The sequence below is a fragment of the Phyllobates terribilis genome, unplaced genomic scaffold (genome assembly GCF_046119375.1).
Source record: "Phyllobates terribilis strain yellow unplaced genomic scaffold, ASM4611937v1 Scaffold_279__1_contigs__length_2497574, whole genome shotgun sequence".
NCBI lineage: Eukaryota > Metazoa > Chordata > Amphibia > Anura > Dendrobatidae > Phyllobates > Phyllobates terribilis.
In genome coordinates this window covers 1,365,885-1,385,475 of record NW_027363039.1, presented here as the reverse complement: position 1 = coordinate 1,385,475, position 19,591 = coordinate 1,365,885, and the positions used below count along the sequence as shown (strand labels likewise).

Genomic DNA, 19,591 nt, shown 5'->3' with positions numbered 1-19,591 from the left:
CTAACATCCATCCCAGATATCAGGCAGGCTGTATAGGAGACGCAGTGGTTATACCAACAAACACTGCATTACAGTCCTGTGTGCTGCTTCTCAAATTGCTAGACTTAGCTCCAGGTCTCAGGGGCCAGGAAAAATCTTTTTTTTTTTTCATCTAAATCCTCTTTTTTTTTTCCCCTCAGTCAGACTGTACAAATACGCATCTTATTAACCTTTTGGTATTCCCCTCCCCCCAAAAAAAATAAAAATTTGAGTGTGTCTGTGAGTGTTCATACACAAATATATCTGTTTAAAAGAGTCTGGTTTCGGCCAGATAACTAGAACTGTGGTTTTGCAGTTCCACGGTTCAAATCTCTGTATTATCCACTTTTTTGCCTTTTTTCCTTAAAATAAACCAGTTTGAGTGTCTGACTGTTTAGACACAAATATATCTGTTTAAAAGATTCTGGTGTAGGCCAGAGAACTAGAACTGTGGTTTTCCTCTTCCACGGTTCAAATCTCCTTTTTATTACCCTTTTTCCATTGATAGTGCGAGTGTAAGCTATTTTACTTCATTTACAATGGGCAAGGCGCATGGCAAGGGACGTGGAACTGGACGTTCTGGTGATGGTGCGTGCAGAGGACGGGGCCGTGGCCAAGGTGATAATGTGCCACAACCAACAGCCACATCTTCTCGCTCCCAGTTCTTGACCAAATTACTAGGGAAGCACACAACAGCACCACTATTGGGAACTGATCAGTGTGAACAGGTTATTAATTGGATAGCAGATAATACTTCCAGTCACCTGGGCACCACCACCTCCGGTCTGTCTTCCACACGGTCAAGTCTTAGTAGGCTTGAGTCTCGACCGCATACTCCTCACCATGATGCTCCTTCCTCCCACCATGCCGAGTGTCGTCAGACAGCAACTGATCCCACACTTGGACACTCTGAAGAGCTGTTCACTGGTCCATTTCCATATTTGGGCCCCTCGCCTGCTCCGCTTGAAGTGGTGGAAGAGGAGATCCCATGTAGCAATGGCCAAATATTTGAACAGCCATGGCCACAGGAAGGCGACGCTGGCAATTTGTCACAGGAGGTGGACGATGACGAGACACAATTGCCACAAAGTGAGGAGGAGGACCGTGGTGCGCAAGTGGAAGAGGAGGAGGTGGTGGATGATCTAGTAACTGACCCAACATGTCAGGAGGACACACAGAGCGAAGCCAGCAGCACACAGGGGGAGGGAGGCAGAGTACCCCAACAGGCAGGAAGAAGCAGTGTGGTGGCCGCAGACAGAAGGCGGGCAACCGTTCCCCGTAACACCAACACGAGGGACGTTGCCAGTACAACCGGTAGGTCTTCCAGAGTCTGGAATTTTTTTAAAGACTCTGCTGATAACCCCAAAAAGGCCATTTGTACCACCTGCCAGACCAGCATCAGCAGGGGTGACAAAACTACCAGCCTGACCACCACCAGCATAATCAGGCACATGTCAGCAAAGCACCCGACTTTGTGGGTCGAACCCTAGGGTCCACGACCAGTGTCAGCGGGTGTCACCACTGCTTCTTCCGCTGTTGTGCATGTAAGAGAACCCCCTGTTGTGCGTGCAAGGCAATCCCCTGTCCATACTGCATGCAAAGATGCCCCCTCCTCTCAGTCTTCACTTGTTATGGCAGTTTCTCAAGAAACAGCATCAACGTCCACATCCACGTCCCACCGCAGCGTTGAATTGTCCATATCCCAGACCTTTGAACGAAAGCGCAAATTCGCAGTCAACGCCCCACAGGCCACAGTCCTAAATTCGCACATTTCACGACTGCTTGCGTTGGAAATGCTGCCTTTTAGGCAGGTGGAGACGGAATCCTTCTGCAACCTTATGGCGGTGGCCGTCCCTCGGTGCTCGGTCCCCAGCCGACACTATTTTGCCCGGTGTGCCATCCCCGCATCCCCACACTACACAAGCACGTGTCCCAAAACATCTGCCGTGCCCTCAACAACGCAGTTACTGGGAGAGTCCACCTGACAACGGACACGTGGACAAGTGCTTGTTGCCAGGGACGGTACATCTCCCTGATGGCACACTGGGTAAACATAGTGGAATCCGGGACCCAGTCGGACCTTGGGAAGGAACACATCCTCCCCACACCAAGGATTGCGGGCCCTATGTCAGTCAGAGTTGCCCCTACAGTGTACAGTTCCAGCGCATCATCCTCCTCATGTTCAGCCTCCATCTCAGATATCACATCAGTTACAAGCTGGAAGTACTGCAGTACTGCCTCAGCCAAGTGGCAACATGCTGTGCTGAAACTCATAAGCTTAGGTGATAAACCTCACACTGCTTGTGAGTTGTGGACAGCTGTGAAAGAGCCGGCAGATCTGTGGCTGAGACCGCTGAACCTACATCCAGGCATGGTCGTGTGACAATGGCCGTAACCTGGTGGCGGCTCTGAGGCGAGGCAAGATCACACACGTACCATGCCTGGCTCATGTGCTTAACCTCGTGGTTCAGCGGTTTCTTAAATCGTACTCCGAGTTGCCAGATCTGCTTGTCAAAGTACGCCGCCTGTCAGCTCATTTTCGGAAGTCGGCTACAGCTTCCGCCGCCCTTGCTGTGTTGCAGCAGCGTTTGCAGCTTCCGGCACACCAACTGGTGTGTGATGTCCCCACAAGTTGGAACTCTACCCTCCACATGTTGCAAAGGATTTGTGAGCAGAAGAGAGCAGTTGTGGAGTACCAGCTGCAACAAGGCCGTCGATATTCAGGTCAGACTCCACACATAAGACCTCAGGAGTGGACCTGGATGTCCGACATATGTACCATCCTGACAAAGTTTGAGGAGTCCACCAAAATGGTGAGTGGCGATGACGCCATCATTAGCGTCAGCATCCCACTTGTCTGTCTTTTGCAACGCTCTCTGCAGAGAATTAAAGAGGAGGCATTGCAGCCAGAGTATGATGAGATGATCAAGAAGCCGTAGCGGGCAATTACACACAGTCCAGGCTCATCTTATCCCAACGTGCATTGGGGGACAATGAGGGAGAGGAGGAAGAACAGGAGCTGGTATCATGTGCTGTAGATGGTAGTACCTGTACAACTGTCATACTGTCGGTTCAGCGTGGGTGGCCTGAGGACAGGGGGGGAGGAGGAGGAGAGCATGGTCAGTCGTCATCTTGGTGAGGACACGGAAGTCTTGCCCGTTACCAGTCTGGCACGCATGGCTGACTTTATGTTACGCTGCCTTAACCATGACCCTCGCGTTGTCAAAATGTTGGGTGACAATCATTACTGGTTGGTGACACTTTTAGACCCCCGCTACAAGGAGAACTTTCACTCTCTTATTCCTGAGGTGGAGAGGTCTACAAGAATGGGGCAGTACCAGAAGGCCCTTGCTGCAGAACTGTTAAAAAAAATTCCCATCTGAACACGCTAGCGGCAGAAGTCACAGTTCGTTGCCCAACCAAGGCGTACAGGTGAGAGAGACGCAACTCCAATCCAGCAGAGGCAGGGGAACACTGTCAACGTTCTGGGACAGTTTTCTGAGACCCGCCCAGCTTACAGGTCCTGAGGCGCGGGGTACTCTTACAAGGAGTGGAAAGTTTCAAAATATGGTGAAGGATTACCTTGCCGACCATACCAGTGTCCTCCGTGATTCCTCTGTGCCTTTTAATTATTGGGTATCCAAGCTGGACACTTGGAATGAACTCGCTCTGTACGCCTTGGAGGTCCTGGCCTGCCCTGCCGCTAGCGTGTTATCGGAGCGTGTTTTTAGTGCCGCTGGGGGAATTATAACCGATAAGCGCACTCACTTGTCTACTGACAATGCTGACAAGCTGACCCTTATCAAAATGAACAAGGGCTGGATTGGGCCAGACTTCTCATCACCACCAAATGACATCAGAGTAACATAAAGTCAAATCCACTGTGTTATTTCGGGAGGTGTATTCCCATGCACCGCTTTACACCCACAGATGGGTATACGCTTCCTGATTTCAGCTGTTTTTAGCTCTTCTCCTTCCTCAGCCTCCACCACCACTATACCACCAGGGTGACCGTGGTCCGTGTTGCCAGCATTGCAAGTTCCTCCTTCCTAATTTTTGGCAGCTCTTGCTTGGAAGGCATAGGCAAAGACTATGGGAGACCCACTCCCCAATAATGGGAATGTTTTTAATATGCTGTACTGCATGGCTCTTGTAAGGGGCATTAAAATCATCTTGTTAAGCTACTGTGACCTCCATGTCTCTTCCAAGGGGCATTGATATTGTCTTTTTATTCCACTGGGACCTCCACCACTCTTCCAATGGGCATTGATATTGTCTTTTTATTCCACTGGGACCTCCATGTCTCTTCCAAGGGGCATTAAAACCGTCTTGTTAAACCACTCTGAACTCCACGTCTCTTCCAAGGGGCATTAAAATAGTCTTGTTAAACCACTCTGAACTCCACAGCTCTTCCAAGGGGCATTGAAATGTTGTTTTTAATTACCTTTAACCTCCACGACTCTTCCAAAGGGCATTGCATTTCCTCCTAATTTTAGTCAGCTTTTGCTTTTCAATGCGTAGGCGAACACTAAGGGAGACCCACTCCCCAATAATGGGTAGAAGGTTTTTAGTACGCTGTAATCCACGTCTGTTTCAAGGGGCATTGCAGTTCCTTATAATTTTTGGAAAGCCTTCCATTCACTGCTTAGGCCAACAGTGCACAGGAGACCCAGTTGCTATAAATGGAAAAAAAAGGTTTAGTTAAAGCCCTCTGACCTCCATGTCACTTCCAATGGGCATTGGAGTGTCTCGAAATTTTTAGTAGGCATTGCACTCACTGTATGCCCTATAACTGTGTAACCGAACCGCTCCTTTTGGTACAGAAACATATCCTACAAGACGTGTGGTTGGCTGGCCTGATATTGATGTGAATGGTCCCTGTTCCTACTGCTCTTTCTTCTTTGCCACCACCTCATCCATCATTCATCACCTGAAGCTTTGTTTTAACGGGAGTCATAGAACAGGGATAGTAGCAGGAAAACATCCAGCAATCCTCGGAGGAGGTAGGATATGCGCCAAAACGCTGACCACCTCAGGCCTAGCCGCTACCACATACATGCGCTTGCATTCCAAGGAACAGAAAGCTAAGGCGATGGATGGCCTCATGGTCTTGAATAATTTACTCGTTGTGTAGGAGGCCGACCACTGCTGCTGTCTACCTTCTGAACTTTGTGTTGAAGCCTGATTGACCCAGGACCTGTAATCCTCTATGTCTGGAGGACGTGTTGCATCCCAGTGTCCAACTGTGTCCCGGCTTCCACATTATTAACCCAGTGTGAAGGCGTCAGTGAGATGGACCATCCCTGGCCACATTCACTTGTCTACGTGTTTGTGGTTAGGCTGTCCTTCCCACTAAATGCACTGGGGAGGGCACAGGTAATGTTTTGGTATACGCGCTTGTGTATAACGCACACCGGGACAAATAGGGGCGGCTGGGGACCGAGTATGGACACCCGGCCGCCCCATGGCGACTGGGGACCGAGTGTAGACACCCGGCCACCGGCCAGCTGGGGACTGAGTATGGACATCAGGCAGCCATGACATAGTGGCCGGTGTCTGCCTCCACAAGCCTAAAAGGCCTCATTTCAAGTGCAAGCAAGCTAGCAGTATGGTATTGCAGCCTGGGGGTGGGTGGGTGGCAGGTTGCACACTTACGCTTGCATTCCAAGAAAACAAAGCAGATGCTAACTTCTATCATCATCATTATGCTCCTCACCTTGGCACTCTCAACTCCCCTGATGGAGAAGCCAGGGCCCACCGGAGAAGTCTCACTATAGACACCATGTATTTTCATTGCAATACTATACAGTACCGAACACATTTATCTTGGTCTCATCACTCCAGAGTATAAAGTCCCAGGAGTCTTCATATGTTTCCGCATGTGTCCTGGCAGATTGTAGGGCGGCTTTTTTGTGCATGGGATTTAGGAGAGGCTTTCTATGTGGACAACACCCATGTCTGCCATTCCTCTATAGAAAACATTGTCTGCTTTCAGCTCCTCTCTCAATGCTTGGTGAGATCCATGGGAAGTGCTCGGAGGAAGAAGGAATGGACGGGACTTAGAAAGTTACTGATAATCCAGCACTTGTTTTCCAGTGTGAATAAAAACAAAAACTTTTATTGAAAAATCCAAATTAAAATCATAGAAAAATTAAAAACAGGACATCATGGGGATAGGAGCAAATAATCTACGAGTTTCAAATCACTGATTTTATTCATGACATAATAAATAACCAGTAACCGGCTTCTTATACACATCATAGTGTCTAATGCACAGCGGAGACCCCCAGCCCCAAATGGACATGTGCAAGTATGTCTACATTACCCCTATGGACGATCATATGTCCACAACAAAAAGCATCCGTGCAATAGAAGAATGAAGTGTCTGCATCTATAATGTGTATATTATGTATAATTACTATAAAAGAGGAAAAACACAATTCAGTAAATGGATACAAGGTCTGAACGAAGCTTCATATCACTGGGGAATCTGGGGTCCAATTCCAGAATCCACAAGGCTTCTCGGGGGTGTACTTTTTATACCAATCTCTCCTCTTAGCTGGTCTGGTGACATTCAATACCCACAAAGTGATTAATCCCTATTGTGTTGTATGAGATGTTGTGATGCTGCAGATGTATTACGTGTTGTGGGGCCAAGAACGTCCCTAACGTGTCCCCCAATGCGGTGACGTAAGGGTCTGACCGTGCCCCCCACATATTGCAGTAGACAAGCTTCACATTGTATAGTGTCAATGACGTGTGGAGCTACAACTAATGAGATGTCGGATATTATAGGGTTTATTATGGTTAGTAGATGCAGACACTTTTGCTTTGTAAGACAGCTGCGCCTGTCTCAGATTGGCGGTGTGTTGTGCAAGCTGAGCAAACCTTACATGTGCTGTTCAGACTCTGCTGGAAGCAGAGAAAGGCACTTTATTTAAACGGCTGAGGCCGTGCTGTATGGACTAGTTATTTTGAGTTTTTCTTTAGTTATATATTTTTTTTGCCAGAAAGAGGCTGTTATGTTTTGTTTTCCTGACTAGTTTATGGACACTTAATAAACCACCAGTTTGTTTTGAATCTGTGGACTGCATCCCTGTGTGAACCTACCCCAGAGCCGATCCTTCAAACAATCCTTCATAGTTACATAGTTACATAGTTTATAAGGCCGAAAAAAGACAAGCGTCCATCCAGTTCAGCCTATTTCTTGTGCACTGCAGCTATTCCGCAGCGTTGATCCAGGGGAAGGCAACAAAAAACCATGAGGTATAGGCCAATTTACATCACTGAGGAAAAATTCACTTCCCGACACCAATCTGGCAGTAAGAGTAAATCCCTGGATTAATTAACTAAGCATAAGATGTAATTTTATTGTTCTCAAGAAAGGCGTCCAGGCCTCTCTTGAACTCTTTAAGTGAGTTGGACATCACCACTTCCTCTCCCAGAGAGTTCCAGAGTCTCACTGCTCTGACCGTAAAGAATCCCCTTCTATGCTGGTGCAGGAACCTCCTTTCCTCCAGACGCATAGTGTGCCCCCTCGTCTTTGTCACCATCCTTGGTATAAACAGGTCATGGGAGAGATCTCTGTACTGCCCCCTGATGTATTTATACATGTTTATGAGGTCTCCCCTAAGCCTTCTCTTTTCCAATGTAAATAGGCCTAATTTTGACAACCTCTCTGGGTATTCTAGTCCCTCCATTCCCTTTATTACCTTAGTCGCCCTCCTTTGTACCCTCTCTAGCTCCAATATGTCTTTCCTGAGCACCGGAGCCCAGAACTGTGCACAATATTCTAAGTGCGGCCTTACCAGCGCTTTATACAGAGGAAGAACAATGTTCTCATCATATGCCCCTATTCCTCTTCTGATGCATGCCATGACTCTATTTGCCTTCGCAGCTGCTGCCTGACACTGGGCACTCCAATTTAATTTGCTGTTAACCAAGACGCCCAGGTCCTTCTCCATGTCAGATTTCCCCAACGGTTTCCCATTTAATATGTATGGGTGACTGCTGTTTTTCTTTCCCATGTGCATGACCTTACATTTATCGGCATTGAACCCCATTTGCCATTTTTTGGCCCAACTCCCCAATTTATCTAAATCCTCCTGTAGCTGTGCCCTGTCCTCATCTGTATTAACTACTTTACAAAGTTTAGTATCATCTGCAAATATTGCTATTTTACTATGCAACCCTTCCACTAGATCATTAATAAATATATTAAATAATATAGGGCCCAAGACAGACCCTTGAGGCACCCCGCTAGTAACCCTGACACCCCCTGAGCTTACTCCATTGATAACCACCCTCTGCTTTCTATCACTCAGCCAGCTATTTACCCACTTGCACACATTATCCCGCAGACCAAGCATTCTCATTTTATATACCAACCTTTTGTGTGGCACGGTATCAAACGCTTTGGAGAAGTCAAGGTATACAACATCCACTGACTCTCCCCGGTCCAGCTGTGAGCTCACCTCCTCGTAGAAGGCGATCAGGTTTGTTTGGCAGGAGCGATCCCTCATGAATCCATGTTGATATGGAGTTAGACAGTTATTATCATTAAGATATTCTACAATAGCATCTCTAAGAAATCCTTCAAACAATTTACCCACAACAGACGTTAAGCTGACTGGTCTATAGTTCCCAGAGTCACTTTTAGACCCCTTTTTGAATATTGGTACCACATTTGCTTGGCGCCAGTCTAGTGGGACAGTCCCTGTCCATAAAGAGTGCTTGAATATAAGATACAGCGGCCTGTCTATCACATTACTTAATTCTTTTAGTACCCGGGGGTGTATGTCATCTGGGCCTGGTGACTTGTCTATTTTGATATTATTTAGGCGTTTCTGAACTTCCCCCTGGGTTAGGTGGGTGATATTTAGCGAGGATTTACTTTATCACTCTGCATTTCCTCCGATAAATTGTTTTCTTTTGTGAAAACAGTGGAGAAGAAGCTATTGAGTAGGTTTGCTTTACCCTCATCGCCCTCTATGATTTTACCCAGGTTATTTTTCAATGGGCCAACGCCATCAGTTTTAATCCTTTTACTGTTTATATAGTTAAAGAACAGTTTGGGATTCGTTTTACTTTCCTTGGCAATTAGTCTCTCTGTCTCCTCTTTTGCTATTCTTATTTGTTTCTTACAGATTTTGTTTTTTTCCCTATAAGATATTAGCGCTTCCTCGCTGCCTTCTTGTTTAAGTTTACCGAAAGCCCTTTTTTTGTTTTTCATTGCCCTCTTGACTTCCTTATTTAGCCACATTGGCTTCCTCCTATTCCTAGCCCTTTTATTCCCATAAGGTATGTACCTTCTACAGTGACTATGTAGGACTTCAACTCCTGAAATATTATACTTGTCACTTCATCTAATTTCATTCAACAGTTGTCAGTTATAAATCTAAAGACACATTGAAACATATAAACCACGAATATACATACAAAATTCAAACACCGGCAAAGGTTCAAGAGCGATTGTCTTGGTCGGATCACCGATTACCCGTCTTGGAGCCCTGGAGGTAACACTAAATTTTTAGTAACACAATGGGCTACTCACCGCGGATCATTCAGTGTTTCCAAGAGAGAAATATCATTGCAATCGTGTCCAAAGGATGTCCAGTTTTGACAATCTCGCGATTCGGCATCATGTAATGATGGAGAAACCTATATGGAAAATTTTAGAAGAAACTCAAAAGGTTTCACACGTTTGCCAGTTTTGATCACAGACAACAGAACACAGCTAGTTTCTGTCTGTGTCCCAGGCTTGTCTGCTCAGATGCCCAGTCACTGATCTTTATTACAACCACAGAGATAAGGAAAAGGGGAATGGCTAAGTTGGGAATAACAAGGTCATAAATCATGTAAACTGAAATTCATTGAAAGCTGGTTCTACCCAGCTTTCCTATGCCTTCTATAATAAAGAAACTTAACACAAAGACACCTCTATATCAGCCCTATGTTATTGCATATGAATAACGCTTGTAAAGTGAATACTAAAAAACAAAATTATCAAAGATATATGAATTGTCTAAACAATAAACAAGGCAAAATATAAATATTTACCATAACAAATGCAAAATTTTCTGGAATAATTAGCGGACGACATGTCGTGTTTGAGGGGCCCCTGATGTGACTAAACAGCGGAAACCCCCCACAAGTGACACCATTTTTGAAACTAGACCACTCAATGAACTTATAAGATGTGTGGTGAGCACCTTCAACCCCCAGGTGCTTCACAGAAGTTTATAGCGTAGAGCCATGAAAAAAAAACATTTTTCCCACAAAAATGTTTTTTATCCTCAAATTTAGCATTTTCACAACGGTAACAGGAGAAATTGCACCATAAAATTTGTTATGCAATTTCTCCTGTGTACGTCAATACCCAGAATATGAAGGAAAATTGTGTTTGAACGCACAGCAAGGCTTGGAAGGGAAGGAGCTCCATTTGACTTTTTGAATGCAAAATTTGCTGGATTAGAGGACGCCATATAGTGTTTGGAGAGCTCCTGATGTGCCTAAACAGTGGAAAACCCCCACAAGTGACACCATTTTGGAAACTAGACCCCACAGGTAACTTATCTAGATGTGTGGTGAGCACATTGAACCCCCAGGTGCTTCACAGAAGTTTATAACGTAGAGCCATGAAAATAAAAAAAAAAAATCATATTTTTACCACAAAAATGTTTTTATCTTACCCTTGTGAAAATGCAAAATGTGAACAGGAGAAAACGGACCCCAAAATTTGTTATGCAATTTCTCCTTAGCACGCAGATACCACATACGTGAGGGAAAACTATTATTTGGATGCACGGCAGGACTCAGAAAGGCAGGAGTGACATTTTGGAATGCAGACTTTGATGGAATGGTCTGCGGATGTTATATAGCGATTAGAGAGCCCCTGATGTGCCTAAACAGTGGAAAACCCCTACAAGTGATCCCATTTTGGAAACTAGATCCCTCAAGGAATTTGTTTAGATGTGTGGTGAGCACCTTGAATCCACAGGTGCTTCACAGAATTCTTCTCATCGTTACAGAAATGCCAAACATGTGGACGCCTGAATGTGGTTTAGACACACTGTGGGGCTCTGAAGGGAGGGGGAATTTGGATTTGCGAGCACAGAATTTGCTGAATTTCTTTTGAGGGACGAGGAGTCATAGCGCTTTTCCAGAACCTTTGTGCTACCAGTAACATGAAAGCCCCGATATTTGATTGACAGTTTATGGACCTGAGGGGGGGCTTGCTTTTTTTTGTGGATTGATTTGAAGCTTTTGTTAGGGACATTTTACATAACATTTTGGATCACATTTATCCTGTGCTCTACGCTGAGAACTTATATTGGTGTATCCATCTAAATCTCCAAGTGATGTAATTCAGATGAAACCCTCGAGGGATCCATTCACTATAATGAGGCAGCAGAGTTACTCTGGACTCCGTCTGGCCTCTGATCAGCGTTGTCCTTTTCAGAAGTGCACAAAACTGTGACCGATGGCACTTCTATGCACACCTACAAAGATGTACACTGCCGGATCACAGGTCAGACGGCGTCCACTGTGCCTCCATCTGCCTTATTATAGCGAATCTTCAGCCGGGGTTTCTGCCTGAATCACCTATTTCAGAAATTTTACACGGAAACCCCGGTGTAAGTGCTCAGTGTAGAGTGCAGGATAAATGTGAGCTGAGCTTTACTGTGATCTTTGGGAGGCAGAATGAATAAATCAACAGCAGGTCAAGAATTGGTTTTATTTTTTACGTCATTCCTCATGTAGTATAAGTGATTAGACGACTTTATTCTTCGGGCCAGTGTGATTACAGTGATATCGGATTTATAGCAGGTTTTTATGTTTGGCTGCTGTCATACACTAAAAGACGCTTTTTATTACAAAAACTAGTTTTTGCATCATTCAAAGAAGGGGTTAACTAGTGGAACAGTTTTATAGGTCAGGTCGTTCCGGACACGGCAATACCAAATATGTGTACTTTTTTTGATTCTTTGTTTTTTTTTTTCATAAAAATATTTATTTCTGGGAACAATATACTGTATGTATATATATATTTATATTTATATATATATATTTTTTTTAAAATATTTCTACAATTTTATTTTACACTTTTTCTTACACTTTTACTTTGTACCATTATTGTTATGATCTGCTACAAGAACTAAGGAAAGATAGGAAATCTGTCCCTACAATAGGACTAAGCTGATTCCCTACGATGCAGCGGGGGACCTGTTCCTTGTGAACAGACCCGCCTTCGTCCTCGGCTAGTCTGAACGCAGACCTATAGATATAAGGGAGGGGTCTCTACAAGAACTAAGGACTGGGATATAGTTGGGCACCTCCTAGCAGAAATTGTAGCAGAGCAAAGACAAACAAACAAAAAGTACAAAGTGGTTCAAGGACCAAGCAAACTACTGAGTAAGGTACAAGGCACCTGGCTAGCTCAAGAGCAAAGTAACACTGAAGTCCAGCAAGGCCAGGAGGGCGGAGCTGGAATAAATAGGCAGAAAGTCATGTGACCAACAAGACAGAGAAAAAACTAACAGGAGGGTCCTAACAGGCTGCTGTTGTTCCTCCTGCGGCGGTGACAGCTGCTGCCCAGGTGACTGCGGCTCCTCACTCATGATGACGGGGATGCAGACACCGCCATCTTGACAGCTTCCCATTCCTTAAAAGCATAAGGGGCTCCACCTCCTTCGGGCTCCACCTCCTTCGGGCTCCACCTCCTTCGGGCTCCTCCCCTTCCGGCAGCAGTGCGCTCTCTTTACCATTAACTCTAATTATTTTATTTTTTCTTTTTAATTTATAATAAAATACATATTTATTATTCCTTTTTTTTCCTTTGCCGGCTGGCGCGCTATGCCGCAGGATCCCTCGTGTGCAGCCCAGCGGCTCCCGGCGCACTTGCACGGGGATGACCCGAGAATAGTACCCCGCGCAAGCGCAGACCCGGGCTTCCGGCGCGCTACGTCACAGGGCGCGACACGACCTCACACATGCGCAGCCCAGAAGACCTGCCTGCCGCCGCGACCAGCCACGACCATCGTGTGTGCGCAGACCCGGCTGCAGGACCCGGCGCACGCGGGAGAGGACCCTGGAAGGAGCCCCCCCCCCCCCGCAGACCCAGGCACAGCAAGATGGGGCTGGGAACAGAAGGCCATCTGCTGTCTCTATACGGCCCCCCGGCAGCATGGATCCCGGCATCCACTCCAGACCCCACGACAGGTACGAGGTACCACCTAGAGAGGCTCCCATCAAGGACAGGAACCAAGAACTGATGCGGAGGAGAGGTACCGCCTTTATATTCAGTAGGTTCCTGTCCTTGGTGGGCGATACCCTCTCTCAGGTGGTGCTGTCATGGGAGAAGGGGAAAATAATAATTACAATATGAAAACTTCGCCAGACCCTCATCACAAGATGGCGCCGAGAACTCTGCACAGCAACATGGAGAGGAGGAGATGGCGCGGGAGGATGCTGAGGCTGAGTCGCACCCGGGAGAACCTGAGCCTACGTAAAGACAGGTATCTGTACAACTCCGCTCTGCTATACAAGACACAGACGTATCTCTTAGGCCGGGGTCCCACTAGCGTACGGTATGCGATGCGAGACCCCCCGATGCGATATGCTAATGACACTCGCTGCTGCTCTGCTGCGAGCGGGAGCCGAATGTCAGTGCTCCATGCTCTGATCCTCTCGCACGGCTGCGGAGGGGACGGGGAAATCACTATCTCCATCTCCTCAGTTGCTGGCATTGGCGGGAATCGCACTGCACTCGGGTGGTATCTGAGTGCAGCGCGATGTTTCACACACACCTGTAGATTATATGGGTGCGTGCGATCCGATCGGAGCTGGAAAACAAAACGCCGCTGAGCAGAGAATCCGAGGATTACTGGGTACGGACGCAGTCTGGGGTTTTATCAGATTGAAGTGAGAGCGAGCCCTGACTGGGGAAACAGGTGAACTTACTATAGATGTGGACCTGATGAGACTACTGGACTTACAGAACCTCCGGGAGCAGAGAAATCCTCATCACTGGAGAAAGCGGCCACTATGTGACGTCAGAGGGAGGAGGAGCCGGAGGAGCGACTGCGCAGGGATCATCTGCAGATCTGGGCGGGGCAATGACCCCTGAGGGGAGGAGCTGCGGTGACGTCATCACTGTCACATGACCGCAGCCTCATCACAGCTCCTTCACCATTATAATAACTTTATAGTTTATAGAATCATTACAGTCTGTGAGGAAACACTGCGGAGCCAATCACCACCCGAAGCCCCGCCCCCTGATCACATGGCGGTGACGTCACCACAGATCCTTCACATCTCCTGAGCCCCGCTCCCTGATCACATGCTGGTGACGTCACCACAGGTCCTCCACCACTACTCTCCTGAGCTCCGCCCCCTGATCACATGGCGGTGACGTCACCACAGGTCCTCCACCACTACTCTCCTGAGCTCCGCCCCCTGATCACATGGCGGTGACGTCCCCACAGGTCCTTCACCGCTTCTCTCCTGAGCTCCGCCCCCTGATCATATGGCGGTGACGTCACCACTGGTCCTTCACCTCTTCTCTCCTGAGCTCCGCCCCCTGATCACATGGCGGTGACGTCACCACAGGTCCTCCCGCTCTCAGTGCAGCAGCTCCGTCCTGGTTGTGCGCAGCTCTTGCTCTCTGGTATCAGCCAGCAGCAGGTTTCCGCTTCCCGCCATTCCGGTGAGATTACAGGGAGGGTTTGTGGTGAATCTGTGAGAGGAGAGTGTGGGGTGAGATCAGAGCTGTTCCTGTGGAGGCTCCTGCTCCATGTGACTGCGGCTCCTCAGTGTTGTATGGGGGATGTGCAGCGGCTCCTCCTCACCTCACCGCCCCCGCTGGAGGTGGAGTTACCACGGTGACCGTCCCCCGCTGGAGGTGGAGTTACCACGGTGACCGCCCCCGCTGGAGGTGGAGTTACCACGGTGACCGTCCCCCGCTGGAGGTGGAGTTACCACGGTGACCGCCCCCGCTGGAGGTGGAGTTACCACGGTGACCGCCCCCCGCTGGAGGTGGAGTTACCACGGTGACCGTCCCCCGCTGGAGGTGGAGTTACCACGGTGACCGCCCCCCGCTGGAGGTGTAGTTACCACGGTGACCGTCCCCCGCTGGAGGTGGAGTTACCACGGTGACCGTCCCCCGCTGGAGGTGGAGTTACCACGGTGACCGTCCCCCGCTGGAGGTGGAGTTACCACGGTGACCGCCCCGCTGGAGGTGGAGTTACCACGGTGACCGCCCCCGCTGGAGGTGGAGTTACCACGGTGACCGTCCCCCGCTGGAGGTGGAGTTACCACGGTGACCGCCCCCGCTGGAGGTGGAGTTACCACGGTGACCGCCCCCCGCTGGAGGTGGAGTTACCACGGTGACCGTCCCCCGCTGGAGGTGGAGTTACCACGGTGACCGTCCCCCGCTGGAGGTGGAGTTACCACGGTGACCGCCCCCCGCTGGAGGTGTAGTTACCACGGTGACCGTCCCCCGCTGGAGGTGGAGTTACCACGGTGACCGTCCCCCGCTGGAGGTGGAGTTACCACGGTGACCGTCCCCCGCTGGAGGTGGAGTTACCACGGTGACCGTCCCCCGCTGGAGGTGGAGTTACCACGGTGACCGCCCCCGCTGGAGGTGGAGTTACCACGGTGACTGCCCCCGCTGGAGGTGGAGTTACCACGGTGACCGCCCCCGCTGGAGGTGGAGTTACCACGGTGACCGTCCCCCGCTGGAGGTGGAGTTACCACGGTGACCGCCCCCGCTGGAGGTGGAGTTACCACGGTGACCGCCCCCGCTGGAGGTGGAGTTACCGCGGTGACCGTCCTCCGCTGGAGGTGGAGTTACCGCGGTGACCGCCCCCGCTGGAGGTGGAGTTACCACGGTGACCGTCCCCCGCTGGAGGTGGAGTTACCACGGTGACCGCCCCCGCTGGAGGTGGAGTTACCACGGTGACCGTCCTCCGCTGGAGGTGGAGTTACCACGGTGACCGTCCCCCGCTGGAGGTGGAGTTACCACGGTGACCGCCCCCGCTGGAGGTGGAGTTACCACGGTGACCGCCCCCGCTGGAGGTGGAGTTACCACGGTGACCGTCCCCCGCTGGAGGTGGAGTTACCACGGTGACCGCCCCCGCTGGAGGTGGAGTTACCACGGTGACCGCCCCCGCTGGAGGTGGAGTTACCACGGTGACCGTCCTCCGCTGGAGGTGGAGTTACCGCGGTGACCGCCCCCGCTGGAGGTGGAGTTACCGCGGTGACCGCCCCCGCTGGAGGTGGAGTTACCACGGTGACCGTCCCCCGCTGGAGGTGGAGTTACCACGGTGACCGTCCTCCGCTGGAGGTGTAGTTACCACAGTGACCGTCCCCCGCTGGAGGTGGAGTTACCACGGTGACCGTCCTCCGCTGGAGGTGTAGTTACCACGGTGACCGTCCCCCGCTGGAGGTGTAGTTACCACGGTGACCGTCCCCCGCTGGAGGTGGAGTTACCACTGTGACCGTCCGCCGCTGGAGGTGTAGTTACCACGGTGACCGTCCTCTGCTGGCGGTGTAGTTACCACGGTGACCATCCTCTGCTGGAGGTGGAGTTACGACGATGACCGTCCCCCGCAGGAGGTGTAGTTACCACGGTGACCGTCCTCCGCTGGCGCTGTAGTTACCACGGTCACCGTCCCCCGCTGGCGCTGTAGTTACCACGGTGACCGTCCCCTGCTGGCGCTGTAGTTACCACGGTGACCGTCCCCCGCTGGCGGTGTAGTTACCACGGTGACCGTTCTCCTCCTACGAGGCTGATAATGAGCGGTCAGATCGGCAGAGGAGGCCGCGGTGGAGTTTGTGGCTTTTCCTCCAGATTCTTCCTGATAAATGTCGGATATTTGGGGCAGAATTCAGTGATTGTCGTTATATCGTCCCCTGTGATCTCCATCTTCTCCTTTATCATGAAGACGCCGGCAGGACGAGATCCCTCCAGCTGATCCAGTGTTCATCCCTCCTTCTCCTGAATGACCCCGAGGATGGACGAGGACGAGACCACCAGAAGATTATTACACTTCACCCTGGAGATCATCTCCCTGCTGAGCGGAGAGGTAACTCCTCTACATTTCTATCAGCTTTATTGTGTTATGTAACAAGTCCGACATCGGGAAGAGGAAATCCAGAAGAGGAAGAGAAGGATTCTTTACTGTAAGAGCAGTGATTGTGTGCAGCTCTCTGCCAGGAGGAGTTGTCATGGGGATTCCCTATAAGAGCTGTAGAGGGGCCTGGATGTCTGTCCTGAGTGTAATTATATTCCAGGTTATGGCCCCAGATTACTGGAGACGGTTATTGATCCCGGGATTTCTACTGATTGTCAGATCTGGAGTCGGGAAGGAATTCTTCTCCCTAAGTGTCTCTCTCCATACACAGGATTACACAATAGTGAGGAAGACACCGGGGGAGGGTGTGACTCCCAGCATTCATCTCCAGGAGTCAGGAGGGCGGAGCCCGGGCCCCATCACAGAGACTCCCCCGCACCCCCCGATACATGAGAGGAAGAGGAAGATCCTAGAGCTCAGCAACAAGATGATTGAGCTGCTGAGCGGAGAGGTGACTGCTGGGACATTATACAGGACAGCACTGGAGGATTCTGGGTGATGACCGGAGAGGTGACTGCTGGGACATTATACAGGAGAGCACTGGAGGATTCTGGGTGATGAGCGGAGAGGTGACTGCTGGGACATTATACAGGATGGCACTGGAGGATTCTGGGTGATGAGCGGAGAGGTGACTGCTGGGACATTATACAGGACGGTACTGGAGGATTCTGGGTGATGAGCGGAGAGGTGACTGCTGGGACATTATACAGGACAGCACTGGAGGATTCTGGGTGATGAGTGGAGAGGTGACTGCTGGGACATTATACAGGACAGCACTGGAGGATTCTGGGTGATGAGCGGAGAGTTGACTGCTGGGACATTATACAGGACAGCACTGGAGGATTCTGGGTGATGAGCGGAGAGGTGACTGCTGGGACATTATACAGAACGGCACTGGAGGATTGTGGGTGATGACCGAAGAGGTGACTGCTGGGACATTATACAGGACGGCACTGGAGGATTGTGGGTGATGACCGGAGAGGTGACTGCTGGGACATTATACAGGACAGCACTGGAGGATTCTGGGTGATGACCGGAGAGGTGACTGCTGGAACATTATACAGGACAGCACTGGAGGATTCTGGGTGATGACCGGAGAGGTGACTGCTGGAACATTATACAGGACCACACTGGAGGATTCTGGGTGATGACCGGAGAGGTGACTGCTGGGACATTATACAGGACAGCACTGGAGGATTCTGGGTGATGACCGGAGAAGTGACTGCTGGGACATTATACAGGACAGCACTGGAGGATTCTGGGTGATGAGCGGAGAGGTGACTGCTGGGACATTATACAGGACAGCACTGGAGGATTCTGGGTGATGACCGGAGAGGTGACTGCTGGGACATTATACAGGACAGCACTGGAGGATTCTGGGTGATTAGCGGAGAGGTGACTGCTGGGACATTATACAGGATTGCACTGGAGGATTCTGGGTGATGAGCGGAGAGGTGACTGCTGGGACATTATACAGGACGGTACTGGAGGATTCTGGGTGATGAGCGGAGAGGTGACTGCTGGGACATTATACAGGACAGCACTGGAGGATTCTGGGTGATGAGCGGAGAGGTGACTGCTGGGACATTATACAGGACAGCACTGGAGGATTCTGGGTGATGAGCGGAGAGGTGACTGCTGGGACATTATACAGGACAGCACTGGAGGATTCTGGGTGATGAGCGGAGAGGTGACTGCTGGGACATTATACAGAACGGCACTGGAGGATTGTGGGTGATGACCGAAGAGGTGACTGCTGGGACATTATACAGAACGGCACTGGAGGATTGTGGGTGATGACCGAAGAGGTGACTGCTGGGACATTATACAGGACGGCACTGGAGGATTGTGGGTGATGACCGGAGAGGTGACTGCTGGGACATTATACAGGACGGCACTGGAGGATTCTGGGTGATGACCGGAGAGGTGACTGCTGGGACATTATACAGGACAGCACTGGAGGATTCTGGGTGATGACCGGAGAGGTGACTGCTGGGACATTATACAGGACAGCACTGGAGGGTTCTGGGTGATGACTGGTGAGGTGACTGCTGGGACATTATACAGGACGGCACTGGAGGATTCTGGGTGATGCCCGGAGAGGTGACTGCTGGGACATTATACAGGACAGCACTGGAGGGTTCTGGTTGATGACTGGTGAGGTGACTGCTGGGACATTATACAGGACAGCACTGGAGGATTCTGGGTGATGACCGGAGAGGTGACTGCTGGGACATTATACAGGACAGCACTGGAGGGTTCTGGGTGATGACTGGTGAGGTGACTGCTGGGACATTATACAGGACAGCACTGGAGGATTCTGGGTGTTGACCGGAGAGGTGACTGCTGGGACATTATACAGGACGGCACTGGAGGATTCTGGGTGATGAGCGGAGAGGTGACTGCTGGGACATTATACAGGACGGCACTGGAGGATT

General features: G+C 50.0%; 1 pseudogene; it reads left to right on the top strand.

Moving 5' to 3' along the window:
- The window catches only part of LOC141220287 (uncharacterized), a 96,042-nt pseudogene that overhangs the window by 30,040 nt on the left and 46,411 nt on the right, over positions 1-19,591 (top strand).